This window comes from Narcine bancroftii, chromosome 4 (assembly GCF_036971445.1).
Source record: "Narcine bancroftii isolate sNarBan1 chromosome 4, sNarBan1.hap1, whole genome shotgun sequence".
Classification (NCBI taxonomy): Eukaryota; Metazoa; Chordata; class Chondrichthyes; order Torpediniformes; family Narcinidae; genus Narcine; species Narcine bancroftii.
This window is the reverse complement of record NC_091472.1, coordinates 176,421,332-176,443,324: the sequence shown is the minus strand read 5'-3', so window position 1 is coordinate 176,443,324 and position 21,993 is coordinate 176,421,332. Positions and strand designations below refer to the sequence as shown.

At 40.8% G+C, this 21,993-nt stretch overlaps 1 protein-coding gene across 7 annotated transcripts in view; it reads right to left on the bottom strand.

Annotated features, from left to right (window-relative positions):
• The window catches only part of taok3a (TAO kinase 3a), a 119,203-nt gene that overhangs the window by 77,028 nt on the left and 20,182 nt on the right, over positions 1-21,993 (bottom strand). For 3 of the 7 annotated variants that reach the window (XM_069933124.1, XM_069933130.1, XM_069933131.1), the window contains exons 1-3: positions 8,436-8,625; positions 8,142-8,331; positions 4,909-5,018 (exon numbers count right to left, since the gene is read on the bottom strand). The exons of 1 other annotated variant lie outside the window; for it this stretch is intronic. The gene's annotated coding sequence lies outside the window, so the exon portion shown is untranslated. Of the gene's footprint in view, positions 1-4,908; positions 5,019-8,141; positions 8,332-8,435; positions 8,626-10,668; positions 10,777-21,993 lie in introns of those variants that run through there. 3 more of the 7 variants (XM_069933128.1, XM_069933126.1, XM_069933129.1) reach the window with 3 other exon arrangements.

Genomic DNA, 21,993 nt, shown 5'->3' with positions numbered 1-21,993 from the left:
GACTTTTTCTCCCCCCCCCCCCCCCTTTTCCTCCCAAACCACCCCCCCACCCCCCCCCTCTCATCCATTTTAGGTATACAATCTAGGTTGCATTAAGCCAGTCAGACAATGTTGTCATTCAACAAAATTACACCAGAAATTCTACTGAGTCCATTCTTTTCTTTCCTTCTCCTTCCATCAACTTAGGTAATGTTTGTCCCCGGTAGGTTTTCGCTATTGTATTTAATGTAAGGCTCCTATACTTGTTCGAATATTTCAATATTATTTCTTAACCAATATGTTATTTTTTCTAATGGAATACATTTATTCATTTAAATTTGGTAGTTTCTTCCTTTTAATTTGGTTATGTATTCCATTAATATTTAAAGACATATAGTTCAGCGTAGCCCTTTTATATTTTGTTTATCTTCTCTTTCCGTTTTTCCATCATTACCTTTCCTCCTTTTCCATTTCTGTTTTCTTATTTTCAACTCTTTATAAGACAACATTCCTACAACATCCAACATTTTCCTTATTCTCCTATTTCTATCTTATTTATCCCCAATCTCCCCTTCACCTCCTGAGTTGTCCTTTATCCCTTGTCGGACAACCACATCTCCCCTCTCCATTTGGATTTGCGAATCCACTCGCAAGCGTCAACTGATTTTGCAGTGACCGCTATTTCCCCCCACCCCGCCTCCCCCAGAAAAGATTTCACTTTTCATATGTCACAAAGGTCCCTCTTTTAATTCCCTCCTTATTCTCTCTATTCCATTACCTTCCCTTATTAATTCTTGTCTATACTATCTATATTTTCCTCTAAGTACAGATACATTCATGTATGCTCATTGTCTCTATTCACTCTTATACCTCTTTACCTGCATACATATCAATCGTGATCATTTTTACTCTCATTACCCGTCTTCATCCCTCAGTCTATTTTTGTCTTTACCCACATACATATCAGTCGTGATCATTTTAACTCTCATTACCCGTCTTCCTCCCTCAGTCTATTTTTGTAATTGTTCTGCAAATTTTCGTGCTTCTTCTGGATCCGAGAATAGTCTGTTTTGTTGTCCTGGAATAAATATTTTCAATACCGCTGGATGCTTTAGTATAAATTTATACCCTTTCTTCCATAAAATCGCCTTTGCTGTATTGAACTCTTTTCTCTTCTTTAGGAGTTCAAAACTTATATCTGGATAAATGAAGATTTTTTGCCCTTTATACTCCAGTGGTTTGTTGCCCTCTCTTACTTTTTCCATTGTCTTCTCCAGTACCTTTTCTCTTGTAGTATATCTTAGGAATTTTACTACAATAGATCTTGGTTTTTGTTGTGGTTGTGGTTTAGAGGCCAATACTCTATGTGCCCTTTCTATTTCCATTTCATGCTGTAGTTCTGGACATCCTAGGGTCTTAGGGATCCACTCTTTTATAAACTCCCTCATATTCTTGCCTTCTTCATCTTCCTTAAGGCCCACTATCTTTATGTTATTTCTTCTGTTATGGTTTTCCATTGTATCTATTTTTTGAGCTAGTAGTTCTTGTGTCTCTTTAGTTTTTTTATTAGATTTCTCCAATTTCTTTTTTAAGTCTTCTACCTCCATTTCTGCTGCTACTGCCCGCTCTTCCATCTTGTCCATTTTTTTTCCCATTTCTGTTAAGGTCATCTCCATTTTAATTATTTTCTCTTCTGTGTTGTTTATTCTTTTTCTTAAATCCTTAAATTCCTGTGTTTGCCATTCTTTAAATGACTCCATGTATCCTTTAATAAGAGCAAGTATATCCTTTACCTTGCCTATCTTTTCTTCTTCTATTTCACCATACTCTTCCTCTTCTTCTTCCTCTGGGTTGACCATCTGTTGTTTCTTTGTTGCCCTTTCCTCCTCTTCTTTCTTGTTTCTATTGTCTTCTGTGGTCTCTTCTTGCTGCAGGTGTTCTGCAGCTGTCGTTGCCGGCTGTGGAGATCGACTCCCCAGCTGGTCCCCCCTCCCGTCGGTGTGTTTTTTTTCATCCGCATCGCGCATGCGCACTTTTGCTCGGCTCTGCGAGCCATTTTTGTAGTCCATTATTTACCGACCTGAGGGAGCGGGTTTCTCTCTCCGCAGCGGGCCTCTTCGGACAGGTAAGGCCTTCACCTTTTTCCTCCTTTGTCTTCTCTTCCTCTCTTCTTACCGTTGCTTTCGACTTTTCTTTTTTTGTCGCCATCTTCTTTCCACCTTTATACTCACTTTTCTGTAACTTTTATTTCTGTGCCTTTGTGTTTTCTCTTGTTTTTCCCGACTTTTCTGGAGAGGGCTGGAGTTCACCGTCCGGCCACTACTCCATCACGTGACTCCTCCACGATAAGCCTTCTTCATGATGCATCAACATGGAGGCCCGAAGATAGATCTTCAGAGATGTTGACACTCAGGAATTTGAAGTTCTTTACTTTTTCCACTGCTGGCTCCTCAATGAGGAATGGTTTGTGTTTTCTTGGTTTCCCCTTTCTGAAGTCCACAACCAATTCCTTAGTTTTGCTAATGCTGAGTGCAAGGCAGTTGTGACACCACTCAGTTAGCTCTTTTATCTCCCTCATGTATGCTTCCTCATTGCCATCTGTGATTCTACTGACAACTGTGGTGCCATTGGCAAATTTGTCGATGACACTTGAATTGTGCCTGCCCACACAGTCGTAGGGGGTAGAAAGAGTAGAGCAGTGGGCTGAGCACACATCCTTGAGGTGAGTCTATGTTGATTGTCAGTGAGGAGAAGACATTGATATCAATTTGCACTGTCTGTGGTCTTCCGATGAGGAAGTTCAGGATTCAGTTGCAGAGGGAAGTGCTGAATCCCAGGTTTTGGAGCTTACTGATCAGTACTAAAGGGAATGATAGTGTAGAAAGCTGCACTGTAATCGATCAAAGCATGATGGAGATGTTGCTGTTGCCAAGGTGATCCAGGGCTGAGTGGAAAGCCAGTGAGATTGCATCTGCTGTGGTGTGAACGTGGTGGTAGGCAAATTGCAGTGGGTGAGAGTTGTTTCTGGTCATAACCAACCTTTCAAAGTATTTTATCACAGATGCAAGTACTACTGGGTGACAGGCATTGAGGCAGTTTACTCCACTCTTCTTGGGCACCGGTGCAACTGATGCCCATTGAAGCAGCAGATGGGAACCTCCGACTGCAACAATGAGAGATTGAAAATGTCTGTGAGCACTCCAGCTAGTTGGTTAGCCCAGATTTTCAGTACCCTGCAGTACATCACCAGGGCCTGACCCCTTTCGAGGTCAACCTCTTGCAGAGTGCTCTGACTTTGGTCTCCGAGACACAGGGTCGCCAGCAACGGCCACGATTCACATTGGTATCGCTGAATTTTCCTTTTCAAAGCGAACATAAAAGATGTTCAGCTCATTGGGTAGTGAATCATCACAACCCTTTATGATGTTAGGCTTCAGCTTTCCCGATTTAATGGCCTGCAATCCTTACCTTCCCTCAAAATTTCCCCATTTGCCGCTAAGATAGCCTTCTGTAGGTTGTACCTGGACTTCCTGTAGAGATTGGGATCACCAGTCTTAAACATCATCAACCTTTCCCTCAGCACGTTACGAATCCTTGGATTCATCTGCTGCTTTGGGTTTGGGTATGTGCATGTGGGCACACATTCAACCACATAGGTCCTGATGAAGTCAATGACAGGCATAGCATATTCATTCAAGTTTGAAGATGATCGGGAAGGCATCAGGGGTGTGCTGGCTCGTGGTTGTTGATCAGTGCTCAGCCTTTCCAGTGCCAGCCCGAGGTTGGCCTAGGGTGGAATGTACATGGCGACCAGGATGATTAGACCAAGACCAACATGGTTCATGGGTACCTCACATCTGGGCTGAGCATCATTTGAGATAATGACAAAGAACTTATGAAAATATGGTCACAGTTATAAAGTTGGGTTATATGGCAAGTTCCCATATTATGAGTGAAAATAAAAACCAATTAATCTGGTTTTGAAGAGGTCTGTAAAAGTATTCTGATGATTTTTGAAATGCTCTGCAAAATCGATGTCCAGGTGGAAGTTTCAGGTTTCTCAGTACAGATGCCTAACCTTTTATCTGGGATTCCAAACACCGACAACCCCCAAAAACTGGCACTTTTTTCAGTAGATGACATTGCACACAAGTAACATTAATTTCCTGTATATACATTCTTCATTTTCAGAGGAAGGACCCCCCCCCCCCCCCCAATCCCCATTCCTGTGGGTGTCATTTCTTACCTCCTGTGACTCCCAGTCCCCAGCACCTAGTGGGAGAAGCAGGCAGCAGCTGGCTCAATGAGGGAGCAATAGTGGCTCCAGCTGTGTGGGGAATTATGTGCAAGGAAGACGGCCATTGCTCCCCCATTGAGCTATCACTGCAAACCTAACCCTAATGTGCAGTGCTCCGTAAACACCGGGCTCGGCAGCACTGCACCCCCGCTGCTGTGTCGGGAGTTGGGGGGGGGGGGGTCGACGGATGCACTGCGCTACTGGGATGTGTCCGAGGGCCACCTGCTCCTCCTGCAGCTCTGCATCTCATGTCTAGCCTTCTGCCCCATTTGGCCACCAGCTCCGAGCAGACGACACTGGTTGCCTTTTTGGCCAAGCTCCCGGGTCACCCCATCACCTCCAACCTCCACCTGACCGATGTGCTGGTTGAGAGCCTCTAATACGGCACACGACGAGCCAATGCTCAGCTCGGTCAGCAACCCCTTCCCCACCTCAGCGCAGCCGAAGGCGCAAAATAGTATGGGGGATGGGGGCAATGGACCTGGAGGTGGGGGTGGGGGAGAAATGATGTCGATCGACGACTGGGATTAGGAGCGAACCATTTGCTTAAATCAAAAAGATTCTGAAATCCGGAAGATTCCAAACAACGGGAGGTGTCCTGTCCCAACGATCCTGGATAAAAGGTTAGGTACCTGTATAAACAGCTCCTTTCATACTGAAATACTCCATTCCAGGAGCATTCTTCTGAAGCCTCTCCAGCGCAAAGATATTCTCTTTATTGGAAAACTATACAGTAATCCAGCTGTGGCCGAACCAAGATTTATAGTTATTACATAATCTCTCCATTCTTGAAAAAAATACATAATTAAACAGATCAAAACAACATAATTTAAACATTTAAACTAAATGTCCTACTCATTTTCATTGGACCAACAAACTTCTCTCAATGTCTGTGCACACATTTCCCAGCTTGATAATTGAGAAATCTGCAGCCTGATTTTGTTCACACCTGATGAAGAGCCCAGGCCCGAAAATATAATTTGTTGGGGGGGTGAAAATGGTCAAATAAAGACAACAAGCACTAGGGTCTTAGAGAGTTTTGAGGGACAAAGAGATAGTAGTGTGCAGGTCCAAATCCAAAAGTATCCAAAGGTGACAGCATCAGGTGCCGAAGGCATGTGGGATATTTGCCTTCATCAAGTTGCAAGAATGGGTGAGATACAATAAAAGCTGCACAAACTCATAGCTATACTTCAATAATCAAAATGTTATGGTGATATAAAGTTAACCCATTAAAATTAAAATTGCAATTTTCATATTAACATTAAAGCAATCTGTATGAAGCAGGAGGACATACAAGAATAATATATGTTAACTATATTTATGAAAAAAAACCTATTTCTGGACCATATCTTATTTGCAGTATGGAAGGGCAGACAATTGCAGATCGATAGTTCCCAAAATGTAATGTAATTCAGATTAATGTGGTTTTGATCAGTCAACAATCTTACCTTTTGAGTATGGAAGAGTACTCAAATGCCTTCCCTAGATATATGAATACTAAGTGGGTAGTCAAAAGAGGGATAGGTTTGTTAAGACACAAGATGGTAATCTACACAGAAGGCACTTTCAGGTGGCCAATTGACCCACTTGTAAATCCGCATATTTTGGTAAAATGCAGCCATGTGAATGTGCAGGAGGTGCCTGCAAAGGCGAGTTTGGTAACCCTCCTCCGAGAAGGATAATCCCCATAGCACAGTGGCCTCCCCAGCCATCTGAATGGAGCCACCTAAAAGCGGCTGCATTCGGATGTCAGTCAGCTGGCCAGTGCCTGACAGCTCCTCTCCCAGTCCCCACACTGTCAGGTGGTCAGCGTGGGCTATCAGCACGGGGACGTCCCCACACTGATCCCGCTGCTCCGCTCTCTCCCCACTCACGAAATCAGTCCCCACACTGTCAGGCAGCTGGCGCTAGCTGTCCCCACGCTGTCGTGACTGATTTTGGGACTGGGGAGAAGGGGGCTGGAGCGGCCAGCGGGGAGAAGGGGGCTGGCCGAAACAATGCTGGTACCCAACTCGAGAGCCTCCTTCTTCCCCCACTGGCCGTTCCAGCCCCCGTACTCTCCCGCGGGCCGCTCCAGCCTCCTTCTCCCCCAGAGGTGCTCCAGCCTCCTCACCCGCTGGTCGCTCCAGCTCCGTGAGTGGGGAGAGAGCGAGACAGCGGGATCAGTGTGGGGACAGCCCATGCCGGCCACCTCACAGTGAGGGGACTGAATTCGTGAGTGGGAAGAGAGCGGGGCAGCGGGATCAGTGTGGGGACAGCCTACGCTGGCCGCTCCACAGTGTGGGGACAGTCCGCGCTGGCCACCCCAGTGTGGGGACTGAATTCATGAGGGGGGGAAAGAGAGTGGAGCAGCGGGATCAGTGCGGGGTTGTCCCTGTGCTGGCAGCCCGTGCAAGCTGCCCCACAGTCTGAGGACACCTGCACCGGTCGCCCAACAGTGTGTGGACAACTCACGCCAGCCGCACCACAGTGTGGGGATTGAATTTGTGAGTGGGGCAGTGGGATCAGTGTGGGGACGTCCCCACACTTATACCCTGCGCTGCTGTCCCAGCTGACAGCCAGCCATCCTGAATTGACAGCCCAAGGGACAGGAGCCGGAAGGACATCCCGGCACAGCTGTCCTTTCAGGTGGCCAGCTCTGCGCTTTCAATGCTGCCACCTGAACTGCAATTTAAAGAGACGCTTCTGCTTCTTCAGCCGCATTCTTAGCAGAGAATGCACCTGTTAAAGACTAGAGAGAGGCAAGTTTGCAATAATTAAGTACACAGTAAAATCCTCAGTATCTGGAATTCAAGCAAACAGCAAAAAAGAAATAAATTAATCGATTAGAATAAATAATAAATAAAAGCTTAAATAAAAGTACTCCGAAGCAACACACATCCCATTGACAAAGATGGGAGCAAATATTCAGAAAGCTGAGGGCCCCGATTGTAGCCCGCCCACAGCAGCTGTTTGAACAAAGTTTGGATAAAGTTGTGTTTGAATAAAATGGTGGCGCCCAGAATGAAGAACTGGTCAATGCCCTCGCCACTGAGGTGACTCTCCCAAAGTGTCTCCCTATCCCTGCCTAGTAAGAATCTTTATTCGTAAAATGTGTATTAGCAAGGCTTTATGGGGGGAAGAGAGGTAATTATGATGATGGCATGGATAGGGCAGCAGTTAGTGCAACAGTGTTACAGTGCCAATGACTGGGATTCAAACTTAAATTTTGTAAATTACTGGAATTATCTGATTAAAGTGAACTTTACATAACTAAGGGCAACCATACTGATTTTTTTTTAAAAAAATTACATTTTGCACTGTCTTTTAAATTGTTTATTCTTAATGCAGGTGTATCAGTTAAGCATTGTAAGAGTGTGTCTCAGGGAACCAGAAAATTCGCATATCCGGCATCCACAATGCCCAGCGGGTGCCAGATACCAGGGATTTTTACTGTTCTCTATTAGTCTTCAAAGAAAAAAATACTGCCAATAGCTTGATGGATGCAAAAGCAGAGAAAACAAACAAGGCAAAAATTCAAAAATGGAGTCAGAAATGTGAGCTGATTACAGTCAGTTGCAAGCAATACATAAACATGCTAGAGAAACTAAAGTAGGAAAATTAGATCCATATGGGATGCACAGGAGGTGGTTAATGGAAGTTAGAATGTAGGTTGCAAAGGTTTACCATAATCTACCAATCTCTGGTTACAGGGAGGTAACAGAAAGATGGAGATTGGATATTATAACTTTACAGAATAGACAGTAATTAGTGCCAAGGCAGTTACTTTTTTTGATATACATTAATGATTTGGTGTGACAATAAAGTGTACACATTTATAAACCCCAAATTTAAAAAAAGTTTGAGCAAGGTAGATACTCACTGTAAAAGGACACAAGCCATTGGATTGGGCAGCCAAACTCATGGAAGTTATTGAAAAGAGTGACGTAATACATTTATTTCAGCAGAAAGAGTAGTGATGGCAAAATTCTAAACACTTCCAAGGATACATGAACCTAGGTGTACATGTCACAAATCTTCGAAAGTGGTAGAATGTGTTGAGACAGGTGATACTGAAATATTCAGAAAGAGAGGCCAAGTTTAAAAGCAGAGTAGTATATTAAAATATTTATTTTAAAAAGATTTTTATTGAGTTTAACATACAAATCCTACATACTAACTCTTCTTCTTTTCTTTGGCTTGGCTTCGCGGACGAAGATTTATGGAGGGGGTAAAAAGTCCACGTCAGCTGCAGGCTCGTTTGTGGCTGACAAGTCCGATGCGGGACAGGCAGACACGGTTGCAGCGGTTGCAAGGGAAAATTGGTTGGTTGGGGTTGGGTGTTGGGTTTTTCCTCCTTTGCCTTTCTAATTAACAAATAACAGGTCAGATCATATACATATCACAAATTGATACAAATAAAAATCAAAAACCTATCCATATTTGTTTATTTAACAATATTCCTTCAAAATAATTCTGGATAGAAAATAAGTAAAACCACATTAGACAATCACAATCTAAACAAAGGGTAAATTCTGTCTAATTTAATGATAAGATCAATGACAACCATATTTAAACCCAAATTTAACAAGTTAATTTTAAAAAAGGAATAAAAAGAAAAAAAAACCTAAAACTAAATCTAATCTATCCCCTCCCTCTAATCAAGATTACCTTGTAGAAAAGGATGTAAAGATATGGATCAAATATCAACACCTTCAGAAACTAGACAGAAAATCACCAGAGCTTCCAAACTTCTTAAATCTTCCAATTCCGATAGATTTCCATGAATGGGTCCCACATGTTTTCAGGTTAAAGATAGAATGTTTCAATTTGATATTAAAACATTTCTTAAGTGCTTATCTACAGCAGTGCATCCAATGCATATTCAGGATAAGTAAAGTTTTGAGAAACTTTGCAGAAATTTTTACTTTTATGAATCCCAGAACAAGAGTCACCAGCTGCATTTGACAGGAGAAAAAATGTTTCTTCTCATAGAACAAGGAAGGTGTATAAGATTGTAGCTGATAGGATGTCAAAGATTATAGCTGGCGTAGAGAAAACAGAACTGTTCAAGTAACTGAAGAATTGATGGAATAATGTCAACTTTAGAAAAATAATTTCGATCAGCTGCTAAACCAAAGTGGCAAATATCAACTACTGAATCACTCAATGGCAGTGCTCTATTGTCAAAAAGATCACAATCGCTTTTCCGGTTAATGAGATATCCAATCTATTTAATTAGTGATCAACAAGTAGATTGAAATCAATGGCAGCTTGCCCATCCACAATTTTTACATTAAAAATGTCACACATTGAACAAATCAGTAATAATTAAATGCCACTACAGAAATCAAAATTATCATACCTGATATTACCAATTAGGGAAAAAAAATTGTCAGGTTCTTATTCAGTTAAGTATGGATAGTTTGCACTTTTGCAGTTTAGCATCAAACACATGCTTTTTGATTTAATAATTTAAAACAAAATCTGTGTCACTATTTACATTAGAAGCAGGCAAAATCATTCAGAGTGTATATTCTTCAGCCCAAAGTGTTCTAATTATCTGTCATTCTGATTATCTTTCAGTTTTTGTAATAAGGCTGTCACATTAATCACTCCGTCCATCAATAACAATGCCAAACCAAGGGAATTGTCCATTTATGCTTCCAAATACAGATGGATTAACATTTAAAATTGTGGTAGGAGGAACCGTTAACAAAATGTGCCTAGAATCAAGTTTTTAAAAACCCTGACATTTCAAGCAAGTTCAAAGCTAACTGTTCTTGCTAGAATATCAAATGCATGCTGAGACATAAAAACATAATAGTATAACACTCTTATCCTAGGAATTCACCTGATGAATCTCCTTTGAACTGTATCCTCTATTCAGACATTATTCAGAAATAACCAATTCATATATGACTGTTCATTCTTTTGAACAGCTACTTTCCAACTTCCTTGGCAATATTTTCTTCCATAGATATCTTATCTCAAATTGGTGTTCCTGATCTAAATATATCATAATTTTATTTTTAATTACTGATAACTCCTCCTAAACTGTCCTTCCACATTGTTGGGCTTTCAAAAGCAGCAAAAATTATTCTATCTTTTATAAAAGATTTAAACCTGATACATGTATGGAGACATGATGAGAGATTACTCATTCTACTCAAAAGATTCATGACTTCTATACAAGAATAGATTTGCTCTTATTGTCTGCACAATTGAAAATTAGAAAAGCAGAAAAATTATTCTATTCTTTATGAAAGATTTAAACCTGATACATGTATGGAGACATGATGAGAGATTACTCATTCAACTCAAAAGGTTCATGACTTCTATACAAGAATAGATTTGCTCTTAATGTTTGCACAATTAAGAATTAGAGTGGTTGAAATGGAATACTTAACTGGACTATTTTCTGACCACATGCCTCTGACTTTAACGATAACAATGCCTGAGAAGCAAGAGGATGTATATAGATGGCATCTTTATTCTTTGTTGAGAAGGACAGACTTCTGTAATTTTAATCAGGGAATAAATAAAATTGTTTTGTGAAACAAACAAATCTTCTACTAATGATAGTTACCTAATATGGGATACATTCAAAGCTTACTTGAGGGGATAGATAATTATAAATACAAAAAAAATTGGTCATCCTTCAGTTCGAAGAAGACATGGCGTTGTGCAGTTCATCTGTGAAAACAAAGGTGACTTTGCAGTCCCAGTCTGGAAGTACAAAGTCTTGCTCAATGGGGGCATTGGAAGTCTGTTATTATACTAACTATGGCTGCTGTTCTGTGATGCCGTTCACAGCCTTCCACCAGTTTTTGGCAACACATCTTCAAAACTGGTGTCAGCTTCATCGCACAGGGCTTACCAATGGGACCTGTCAGCAGCCACAGTTTCTAGTTCTCTTGGCAGGATCCCACAGCAGCATAGACTTTCCTTCACAGAGTCTTTATAGCGCTTGCATGGATGACCTTGAGGCCTCCTTCTGGTCTTCAGTTCACGATAGAGCAGCTGGCAAGGCATACGGTGGTCGTCCATTCTGATGACCTGTCCCACCCACCGCATCTGGGCTCTGATTATCAGGGTGGACTTTGTGCAACCCAAGACTTTTGGGCAATAGGATTTTAAACATTTGGGATGAGAGAGGAATTAAATATATTGAAGAATGCTATGAAAAAGGACTAATTATGTCCTTTGAACAATGAAAACAGAAATATAATGTCAAAAGGAACTTTCTACTGCTTTCTTCAGTTGAAGCCCTTACAAGAGAGATGGGGTCCTACAATGACCACACCCTCAAGTAACAAAATGGAGGGGATGCTTCGACTGGGAAACGCACCTAAATTTATAGCTACAATGTATTCTGCTCTCCGAGGTGAAAGTGTTAAGTCAGGCCCACAAGTGTCAAGAGACGTGAGAGTCGGATCTAGATGTTACAATACCAGAGGAATTCTGGTCTGGCTGGTGTTTGACATCAATGATTAATGTGAGATATGAAATGGTTCAATATAATTTTTTTACATCAATTATATCTTACACCATAGAAATTACATAAATCAAAAACTGAAATATCTGAAATGTGCTTTAGATGTGGCTTTGAAATTGGAACCTTTATACATACTACATTTTTGTGTGTGAAGGTAAGATCATTTTGGCATGATATCGCTGAAACACTAATGAATTACGGATGACCTTCACATATGACCCAGAGTGTACCTTCTGGCAACCTTATGGACATGAGCAACAAATTAACTAAATTTCAAATCTGTTTTGTTAAGGTAGCCCTGGCTGTGGCCAAAAAGTATATAGCAATCATTTGGAAGTCCAGCTCTCCCCTACTTATTGCTCAATGGGCCGGGGAAGATGCATATTTGTATAGCCATGGAGAAAAATCAATTACAACTTAAAAAATAAATATGACACATTCATTAAGATATGGCAACCATACTTAGATTATTGTAAACTTGACACTTCAAGGTATAAAAGACATGATATACCAGAAAAAAAGAATTATGAGACAGTAAGAAAAGTTATATTCTGATATTGAGGAGTGGGAGAGGGAAAAAGTGGGAAATTTTGTTTTCTTTTGTTTGTAAATATTTAATATATATTTGAAATGTATAAAAGTTTAAAGACTATATTTATGAAAAAAATTAAGTATTTAAATAAACACCACCTCCATACCCAAGAAACCCCAGCAGTGCCTCCATTTCCTGCGAAGATTGAGGAAAGTTTATCTCCCACCCGCCATCCTCATTACATTCTACAGAGCAGAATGCAACTGCATCTCCGCCTGGTTTGGAAGCTGGACCACCTCGGACCACAAGACCCTGCAGAGGATAGTGAAGGCAGCGAAAAAGATCATCGGGGGTTCTTTTTCTATCATGAAGGACATCTACTACACTCAATGCAGGTGAAAGGCAATAATCATTGTGAAGGACTCCACACACCACTTACGAAAACTGTTCTCCCTTCTGCCATCTGGAAGGAGGTACTGTAGCACTCGGTTCTCATGCTCAAATTGGGCAAAAGAATCCCTCCCCCCCCACCCCCAACCCCCTCCAAGCCATCAGGCTCCTGAATTCCAAGAGCACATGTGGATAGTGTACTGTGGTCTTTTATTGTATACATCTTAATATTTTAATATATCAATGTGTTTATATTCTAACATATTTATGTAAATATGCTGTGGTCCTGGAGAAACACCATCTTGTCTTTACTGTGCAAACATGGTAGGAATGATAAATAAAGATGACTTGATTGCTGAATTGGTGGCTGTTTCTAATATTCCCTCTCATTTTCTATTTCTAGCAACTGCAGAGTTCTGTACTCAAATTTCAGTTTTGCTTCCTCCCCATCCACCCTCCTCCTCACTGATTTTCTATTTACATTTCCTTTAAGCAGATCAGCTCCAGCTGAGAAACCTCCATATCTGTGGAATGTTTCTCTTTCCACAGATACAGCCAAACCTACTGAGTAATTTTCCAGCATTTTTTTTGTTTTAGTTCAGATTTCTAGCATTTGCAATTTGAAAAAAATATTTTCAACAAACACCCACAACCCTCTTTCTGGTCAGGGAATTTGAATCCTTCTCTCTTTTTCTCAACCATGCTCTGTTTTCTCTGTGCCTTTGTAATTTCAAATACGTGAAGAAATATCTGTACAGACAGGTTTACCCAGTTCCATTGAGAGATCCTGCTTGAGCTGAATTTTATTTTGCATTTTTAACATTTTTTTAAAAACCAACTTAAACAGTAATTTTCAGATTTTAACAAACTAGACTCATTACCAGAGTGTCTCTCCAAATGCTTGTTTTTTTTTTAAACATCTTCACCATACCTCAAACAGCTGGGAGAGCATGGTGTCAACCCACCTTTGACATTGTCTAAAATCTTTTGCCTATTCTTTAGTTTCCCTGAAAATATTCCCAGAAATCTTGTTTTCTCAGTGCTGTTGATGATTATTGTGGTCAAAACACAGAAATACTGGAGGAACCCAGCCAATCTTGTAGCATCCATAGGAGGTAAAGATGTAGTTTCTTGTTTAACATGGTGTTAAAGGCTTGTCGCTACAAAATGAACTATTTGCAGTATGTCATGCATTTTTTCCAAGATGGAAAACCGTCAGGACCTTGTAGTATTGATTTTGAAATGTTTTGAAATGGACTCTGCTTTACTTTATCTGATAAAAGTGTCAAAATCAATTGGCCCTGCTTTCTCCTGTTAGATTTGTTGCAGCTGTAGTCGACATAGATTTCAACAAGGCCTTTGATAGGTCCCACATTAAAAATGAAGAACACAAGAAACTGGAGCAGGAAGAGGCTATCCGGCTTGCCAATCATTCAGTTATCATGGCTGATCTGATGAAAGGCACATTTCCACCTCCCTTTACCCCATATCCCTTAATTCCCTTACTATAAAATCTATCAAACCTTGTCTTAAATATATTTACTGAGGTAGTCTCCACTTCTTCAATGGGCTGTAAATTCCACAGATTCACCACCCTCTGGAAAAAGCAGTTCTTTTTCATCTCTGTCCTAAATCTACAACCATGAATCTTGAGGCATTGTCCCCTAGTTCTGGTGTTTCTTACCAATGGAAACAATTTGCCTACATCTATCTTATCTCCACCTTTTGTAATTTTATGTCTCTATAATAAGAAACCCGCTCATTTTTCTAAATTTCAGCGAGTACAGTCCCAGATGACTCAATCACTCCTTATAGGCCAGGGATCCCAAAATCTTTTAGACCATCGACCCCTTCTGGGACTACGTGGTCCCTCATTGACCCCCTAGGCATACAATCCCAGCACTCGATGGGGCTGAGGGCTGGACAGGGAGTATGGATGTGGTGGCCAGACATCCAGCTTTATGCTGGACAGTCAGGCTTTTGGGCCTTTTATCCAGCACCACCTCAAGCCGGACATTAATTTATCTTCCACTTGAGGGTATAGGCCCTAAACCCCCAAATGGAGGAACAATTAAGGGGCAGAAAGGGGTTACCCAATAAATGTAGCATCACATGGCTGGCTACCGCACGTGCAATGAGGGGGAGGGGATGGCGGCAGTGGCTGTGCTAGAGGGGGTGGGGGAGGTGCTATTTTTACCATGTTATCAACCATATTGATATTGACCACTTTGGAGACCCCTATTAAGGCTAACCCTTTCACCTCTGGAAACAACCTGATGAACCTTCCCTGCACCAGCTCCAAAGCCTTCTTTAAGTAAGGAGACAAGAACTGCAAATGATACTCCAAATGTGATCTCACCAGTACCTTGTACAGTTGCGGCATGATCTCCCTACTCTTGAATTTCATCCCTCCAACAATGAAGGCCAACATCCCATTTGCCTTCTTGATAGCCTGCTTCACCTGCAAACCAACTTTTTGTGATTCATGCACAAGCCTTCCCAAGTCCTTCTGCACGGCAGCATGCTGCAATCGCTTGCTATTTAAATAATATTCTAATCTATCATTTTTCCTTCCAAAGTGGATAACTTCACATTTGCCAACATTGTATGCCATCTGCCAGACCCTTGCCCACTCAGTTAAGCTATTTACATCTTTCTGCAGACTCTCAGTTCCTCTGTACAATTTGCTTTTCCACTCAGTTTAGCAAATTTGGATACACTACACTTTTCCCCCTTTTCCAGATAGTTTATGTATATTGTGAACAGCTGTGGGCCCAACACCAACCCCTGCAGCACACTGCTCTTCACCAATTACCAACCAGAAAACCACCCCTGAACCCCACTCTCTGCTTTCTATTGGTTAAGCAATCCTCTATCCATGCTAATACATTACCCCCAACTAAAGGTGCATCCTTAGCTTCTCTACAAGCCTTTTATGAGGTACCTTATCGAACACCTTCTGGAAATCTAGGTAAACAACACCCATCTGCTCCCCTCTATCTACCGTACTCATTAGATCTTCAAAGAACTCCAGTAAATTTTTCAAACAGCACCTGCCTTTACTGAATCCATGCTACATCTGCCTGATGAACCCATTTCGCTCCAGATGCCCCGCTATTTCTTCTTTAATGATAGCTTCAAGTATTTTCTCAACTGCAGATGTTAAACTAACTGACCTTCATCGTTCCCTGCCTTTCTCCAAATTTTTTTTTGAATAGTGGTATGAAATTCACCATCATCTAATCCACCAGGACCTGCCCAGGGTCCAGAGAATTTTGGTAAATTATTATGAAAGCCTCGACTATAATTTCTGCCATTTCTTTCAGTACCCTGGGATGCATTAAATTAAATTTTTTATTTAACTTCTGTGGTGCTGCCTGTGATTGTGTCGCTGCATTGGTAACCTTGTATTGCTGTCATAAATCTCGTTGTATAACTTGTACAATGACAATAAAAAGCTATTTGATTTGATTTGATTTGATTTTGATTTATTTCCTTAGTTATCCAGGACTTGCTGTCCCCACCCTTACTGTCTTTGCTTTTAACTGGAATATATTTTTGTTCAGCACTGTGAGAAATCCCTTTGAAAATCTTTCACTATTTGTCAACCATCCCTCCATATAGCCTGTGTTCCCAGTCTACCCTGACCAACTCCTCCCTCATGCCCTTGTAGTTTCCCTTGCTTATGCATAACACACTGGTTTTAGACCAAATTATTGTACCCTCCTTTTAATATGAGAAACTCAATCATACTGTGATCACTCTTTCCAAGAGGATTCTTAACATTTTTTTTTGAATATTTTATTTACAATTTTCCAGATTTGAGCCTAACAGTTTAAAACTTCGTTGACAACAATATTTACAAATCTATATCAATTACAACTTATCCTTATCCAATCTATGCAAATTTTCTATCATCTAAACCTAACCCCCTTTCCCTCTCTCCATCCCCCCCAACATCAAATACTTAATACATCAACAACAAAAAATGAACATTTAGGACAGTAAAACATTCACAACATAGGAAAAGTTCATATTAGGGAGTTATGGGTGTGGCCTGGCCCAGCAGCCAGATATTGGGCCAATTTTCCTAATTTTTTCCTTGACTTTTCCTGGCTGGATTGAGGTGAACTCCTGGTTTCCCCCTCCCCCCAGAATTGGGGAGGGATTGGGGCGAACCGGGCCCCGAGGCAAAGTTGTCTTTTTCACAACTGTGCTGCTATGTGGTTCAGGTACAGCTGCCAATTTTTTTGAAAGGTGCCGCACCTTCCCTTTAGATTATAGGTAACTTTCTCCAGGGGAATACAGGCTTGCATCTCCTTGCTCCATTGCACAATACCCAGAGAAGTGTCGGACTTCTAGGTATCCACTATGCACTTCCTGGCCCCCGCCAATGCGATCATTACAAATTGAATTTGGTATATGGTCAGCTTCATTACAAGTCTTATGCCCATTATGTTGCCCAACAGGAACAACTCAGGATCCTATGGGAAATCCTTACCTATAATTTTCCCTAGGACTTTACCTAGCTCTGTCCAGAAGGACTTCACCTTGGTATACGTCCAGGTTGCATGCACAAAGGTTCCTGTCTCAATGCCGCATCTAAAACACTGATCTGATAGTTCCAACTTAGACCTGTTAATTTTTGCGGTGTCAGGTATAGCTGGTGCAAAGAATTATATTGCACCAGCCTGTACCTTGTAATGATTACCACCATCATGCTGATCCGACACAGGTCAGACCAGCACCCCTCATCAATTGTTATTCCTAAATTCGACTCCCACCTCTGTCTCGATTTATGGAAACCTTGTTTGGGTCCTTCCGCTTTTCTGCAGGACAAATTAGGTCCAACTATGTCACTGCACTTTGGTAGGTCCATAGTTGGACCTAACTTGTCCTGTAGAAAAGATCTTATCTGAAGGTAGCAGTGGAATGTCTTGTTTGACAAATGGTATTTCTGCCTCAGCTCTTTAAATGACATTAATTGTCCCTGCTTGTAACAGTCCTCTATGCACCTGACGCCGTTCTTATGCCAGGTGTCTAGGATCTTGTTGCCCACTGTCAAAGGTATTAAATGGTTTGGAGTCATTGGCGTTTTGGAGACAGCCCCAGTTTTATTCCTAAATATCGATTAATGTCACTCCAAATACGAATGATTTGCTTTAATATGGGGCAGTCTGTTTTTTCCAATTAACAATTTGGCATCCCATTTGTAAATAAAGTCCTTGTTACCTTTTTGCCTGCCCAGTGCAGTCCAATTTGTACTCAGGATGGTATCTCTCCCCTCCCAAAGAGTGAGGAGATGTATTTCAACTGCAGTGCCCAATTTATCTATTTATTTATCTATTTATTTATTTATTTAAAAAGTCCAGCATCCGCAATCTGCCCAGACTATAATCCCAGTCAATTTCTTCAATTGAGACTCTGGCTACCTTTCCATTTCATAAGAATGTTCTTAACTGTGAGAGTAGGGCATGGGGGGAAAAAAATCCTGAACAACGCCACAGGCAAGGTCTGAAAAAGACACTGGAGTCTTGGCAAAACATCCATTTTCACACAGTTGACCCTGCCCATCAGTGTTATGGGCAGGGGCATCCATCTGTTTAGGTCCTCCTCGAGTTTTCTCAGCAAGGGAGTATACTTAATTTGTACAAATTATTTAAAATATTATCTATTTTGAGTCCTAGGTACTTGATCCCATTTTGCTGCCACTTTAGTTAATTTTTTTTTGGCATTGGCTATAATCCCCTTCCATAAGTGGCATAATCTCACTTTTGTCCCAGTTAATCTTGTAATGGGTCTGTCAAATATAACAGCAGGTCATCAGCAAATAAACTGATATTATGTTCTTCCTGACCAACTTGAAACCCCTTAATGTCTGGATCCTGGTGAATGGCCTCAGCCAACAGCTCCATTGATTAGTATGAATAGAATTGGAGAATTGGAGATATTGGGCATCCCTGTCTGCTTGATTTTTGAGTGGGAAGGCTGAAGAAATTTGCCTGTTGGTCAAAACTTTCGGATTTGGTGCAGGACATAGTGACATAGTTTTCAAACGCCTTTTCTGCATTGAGAGCCACAGCGAGACCCCTCTCATATCTAGTTTGTGCCAGATGCATTATACTTAGTAGTCTGCCCATGTTGTCCACCACCTTGCTTTTTTGTACAAAGTCCACCTGATCTTTATTGATTAGTTCTGGCAAATGCTTCGCAAATCTATTTGCCAGGGCTTTGGCTATTATCTTATAGTCTGTATTTAATAGTGAAATAGATCGATAAGAGGATGGCTTTAACAGGTCCTAATGATTGCTGTCAAAAATGATTCTGGGAGTCTATGAGTCTCCATTGCCTGATCTATCACCACCATATAAACCCATCCTCCATCAGATACCTGTTAGCTTGCAGCGAGTTCGATGGCTCAATATTTATTCTTTCAAGTGAACTCAACAATTCTATCCAATTTCCCTTCCAATTCTGATTTGTATAAACCTTCATAAAATTTCCGGAAGGTGGCATTAATTTCCTTTGGTTTGTAAGAGATCCTATCATCCCCTGTTGGTATCGCATTGATCATTCTTGGGGCTTGTTCTGTTCTCAACTGCCATGTCAGGACCTTATGGGCTCTTTCCTCCCCAAAGTCATAGTACTTCTGTTTAGACCATAATATGGCCTTTTTGATGTTATACGTTTGAAATGTGTTATACTTAATCTTCTTATTTGTTGTGTGACAGAATATATAGAAATATTTTTGGGAGATAAATTGGGAAAAGTTAGAGTAGGTTACATACATACAAACTTTAAAACAGATCTTATTTGAAATACTGGAGAATTCATATCCAGAGTGACTTTGCAGAAGTTGTGAAGAATGCCTATGGAGATTTCACAAGTTAGTGTTAATTGAATTGACTTTATGGAATGAATAGACTATTGTCTTTAAAGCATTTCTTTACAGAGTTTGAAGAATACTCACAGAAAGGTCATTAATGGGTTCTAGTTTACCTAAAAACAACAGATGAACCAGAAGATTGACTTCTATTGTTTGCTGGAAAAGGTCATGTTGTTTTGCAAGTACAGGGGGTCAGTCAAGCAAGCTGGCAACCTTTGTCTCAGAGAGAGAGAGAGAGAAAAAGGGTCAAGCAAGTGGACTCAGTCAGTGTGAGAGAGAGAAAAAGAGAGAAGCTTGCTGAAACTGAGTGTCAAGCAGAAGCTGTTGGAACTGAAACAGAAGTTCCAGAGTGGCAGATGGCTGAAGGTACCAGCTGTCTAGTGTTTCTCTTGTAATAAGCGAAACAGAAAGGAACTCTGTGATAACCTGAAAGAAAGAGGTTATCATCTGGAGAACCCTGAGGGGGCAAGCTTCATCAGCAAGACACGGAGGTGACTAATGGTAGTGTTTCAGTTGTGGAAATCCTGGAACAACACATCTCTCTCTGCAAAACCTATAAGAACCTTACTGAGCGGTAACCATTTACCTTTCGAGCACCAAAGCCTGGTGAACTTTATACATGTTAAATTCTGTGCACAGTATAAGAATTATCTGCAACCAGTGAACTTGGAAGAATGAGAAGTGAGATTGGACTGTGAACCAAAGAACTTTCCTAAATTTACACACGTTATATTCACGTGCGCTTAGAATTAACATGGGGTTAAGATGGGTTAAGTTAAGTAAGTTAAAAATAGAGATAAATTAAAGTTTGATTCTGTTTTCATGTTTAAAGATAATTAAAAGCGAATTTTGTTCAAGTAACCATTCATCATGGTGAATATCTATTGCTGCTGGGTTTTGGGGACTTTTGGGGGAATCTTTAATTTTTGTCCGGACCCTCTTTTAGACAAGTCAACAAAAAGAATTGTGAAAACAAAGATGACGCGTGTCACTATTGGCGGTATGAAAGAGCTATATTTGATAGATGTGTGGAGAAAAGCATCCGAGGGAGAGGGATTATTCCTTCAAGGCAACATGCCTCCTACTCTACAATAGATTTTTTTCTGGCTTCAGCCCATATAGAGGGTAGGATCATGGAGACTGAGTGCACAGCAATAATTCTCAAGAGGATTCTTAACTACGTTTGCAGATTTCACCTGTCTCATTGCACAAGATCAGATCCAAGATAGCATGTTCCCTTGTAGTATCAGAAATCTGCTATTCAAGAAAGCCATCACATAGGATTCTATGAAGTCCTTCTTCAGGTTGCCTACCAACCCAATTCACCTAGTCTTTGAACATGTTAAAGTCCCCAATGGTAACTGTTGTTAAATTCTTACATATCTCTGATATTTCTTGGTTTATTGTCTATGCCACTGTAATGCTATTATTGGCCTATAGACAACTCCCACATGTGATTTCCGCTCTCCCCACCATTACTCTTCCCATTCTCTACCCAAATGAATTCAACATTTTGCTCCTTAGATCTTGCATTATCTTTCACTATTGCCCCGATCTCATTATTAACCAAGTGCACTAACCCACCTCTCTTAACTTTCTGCATGTCCTTCCTTACTACTTGATAATTTGATTCCCAATCCTCTCTAACATGCAACCACATTTATGTAATGGACACTAAAACATACCCTTTTGTACTGATTTGTGCTACAAATTTAATGACCTTGTTTCGAATACTCCAGCAATTCAGATAAAGCACCCTTATACCCATTGTGCTTTTAAAATTTGGTAATCTTTGCCTCTTTTGCAATTGATTTTTATCCCTTCTGATCTTACTTTTCTCTTTTTTAACTTCTGCTTTTCCTTTATCCACACTTCTCTTTATCTACCCCTATCCAATCTGTCAAACCCATGCACCCCCCCCCCCTCCCGCCCACTATTTAGGGTTAAAATTCATTAAGATTCAATGCAAGTTGGCAAACTATTTCAAAATTGGCTTAGTAAGATAAGGCAGAAGATGATGGCAAAGGATTGCTTTGTGATAAGAATACCCTAACCATTAGTGCACCACAGGGATCAGTGCAGGGTTACTTGGGTGTTCATTATAAACTTTTAAGTTTGGCTACAAATTGTAAGAGTTTCTGGTTGATATAACAGCTTTATAGTGAGGTTATTATTCAGCTAAAGGATGACAGATCATTTGAGAAGACAGAACAGCAGATGAAATTTAACATTTAAATGAGAGCTGATGCAATTAGGGAGGACATACACAATGGACGTTGTGCCCTTGGGAGTATAAAGGAACAGTTGGACCTGTGTTTAGAAATCCAAGAATCCCCAAAGGTGGCTGCATGGGTACATAAAGTGCTGAAGAATGCATACAGGATACATGCCTTTGTGGTGATATGTAATTACACCACTAGGTCACCAGG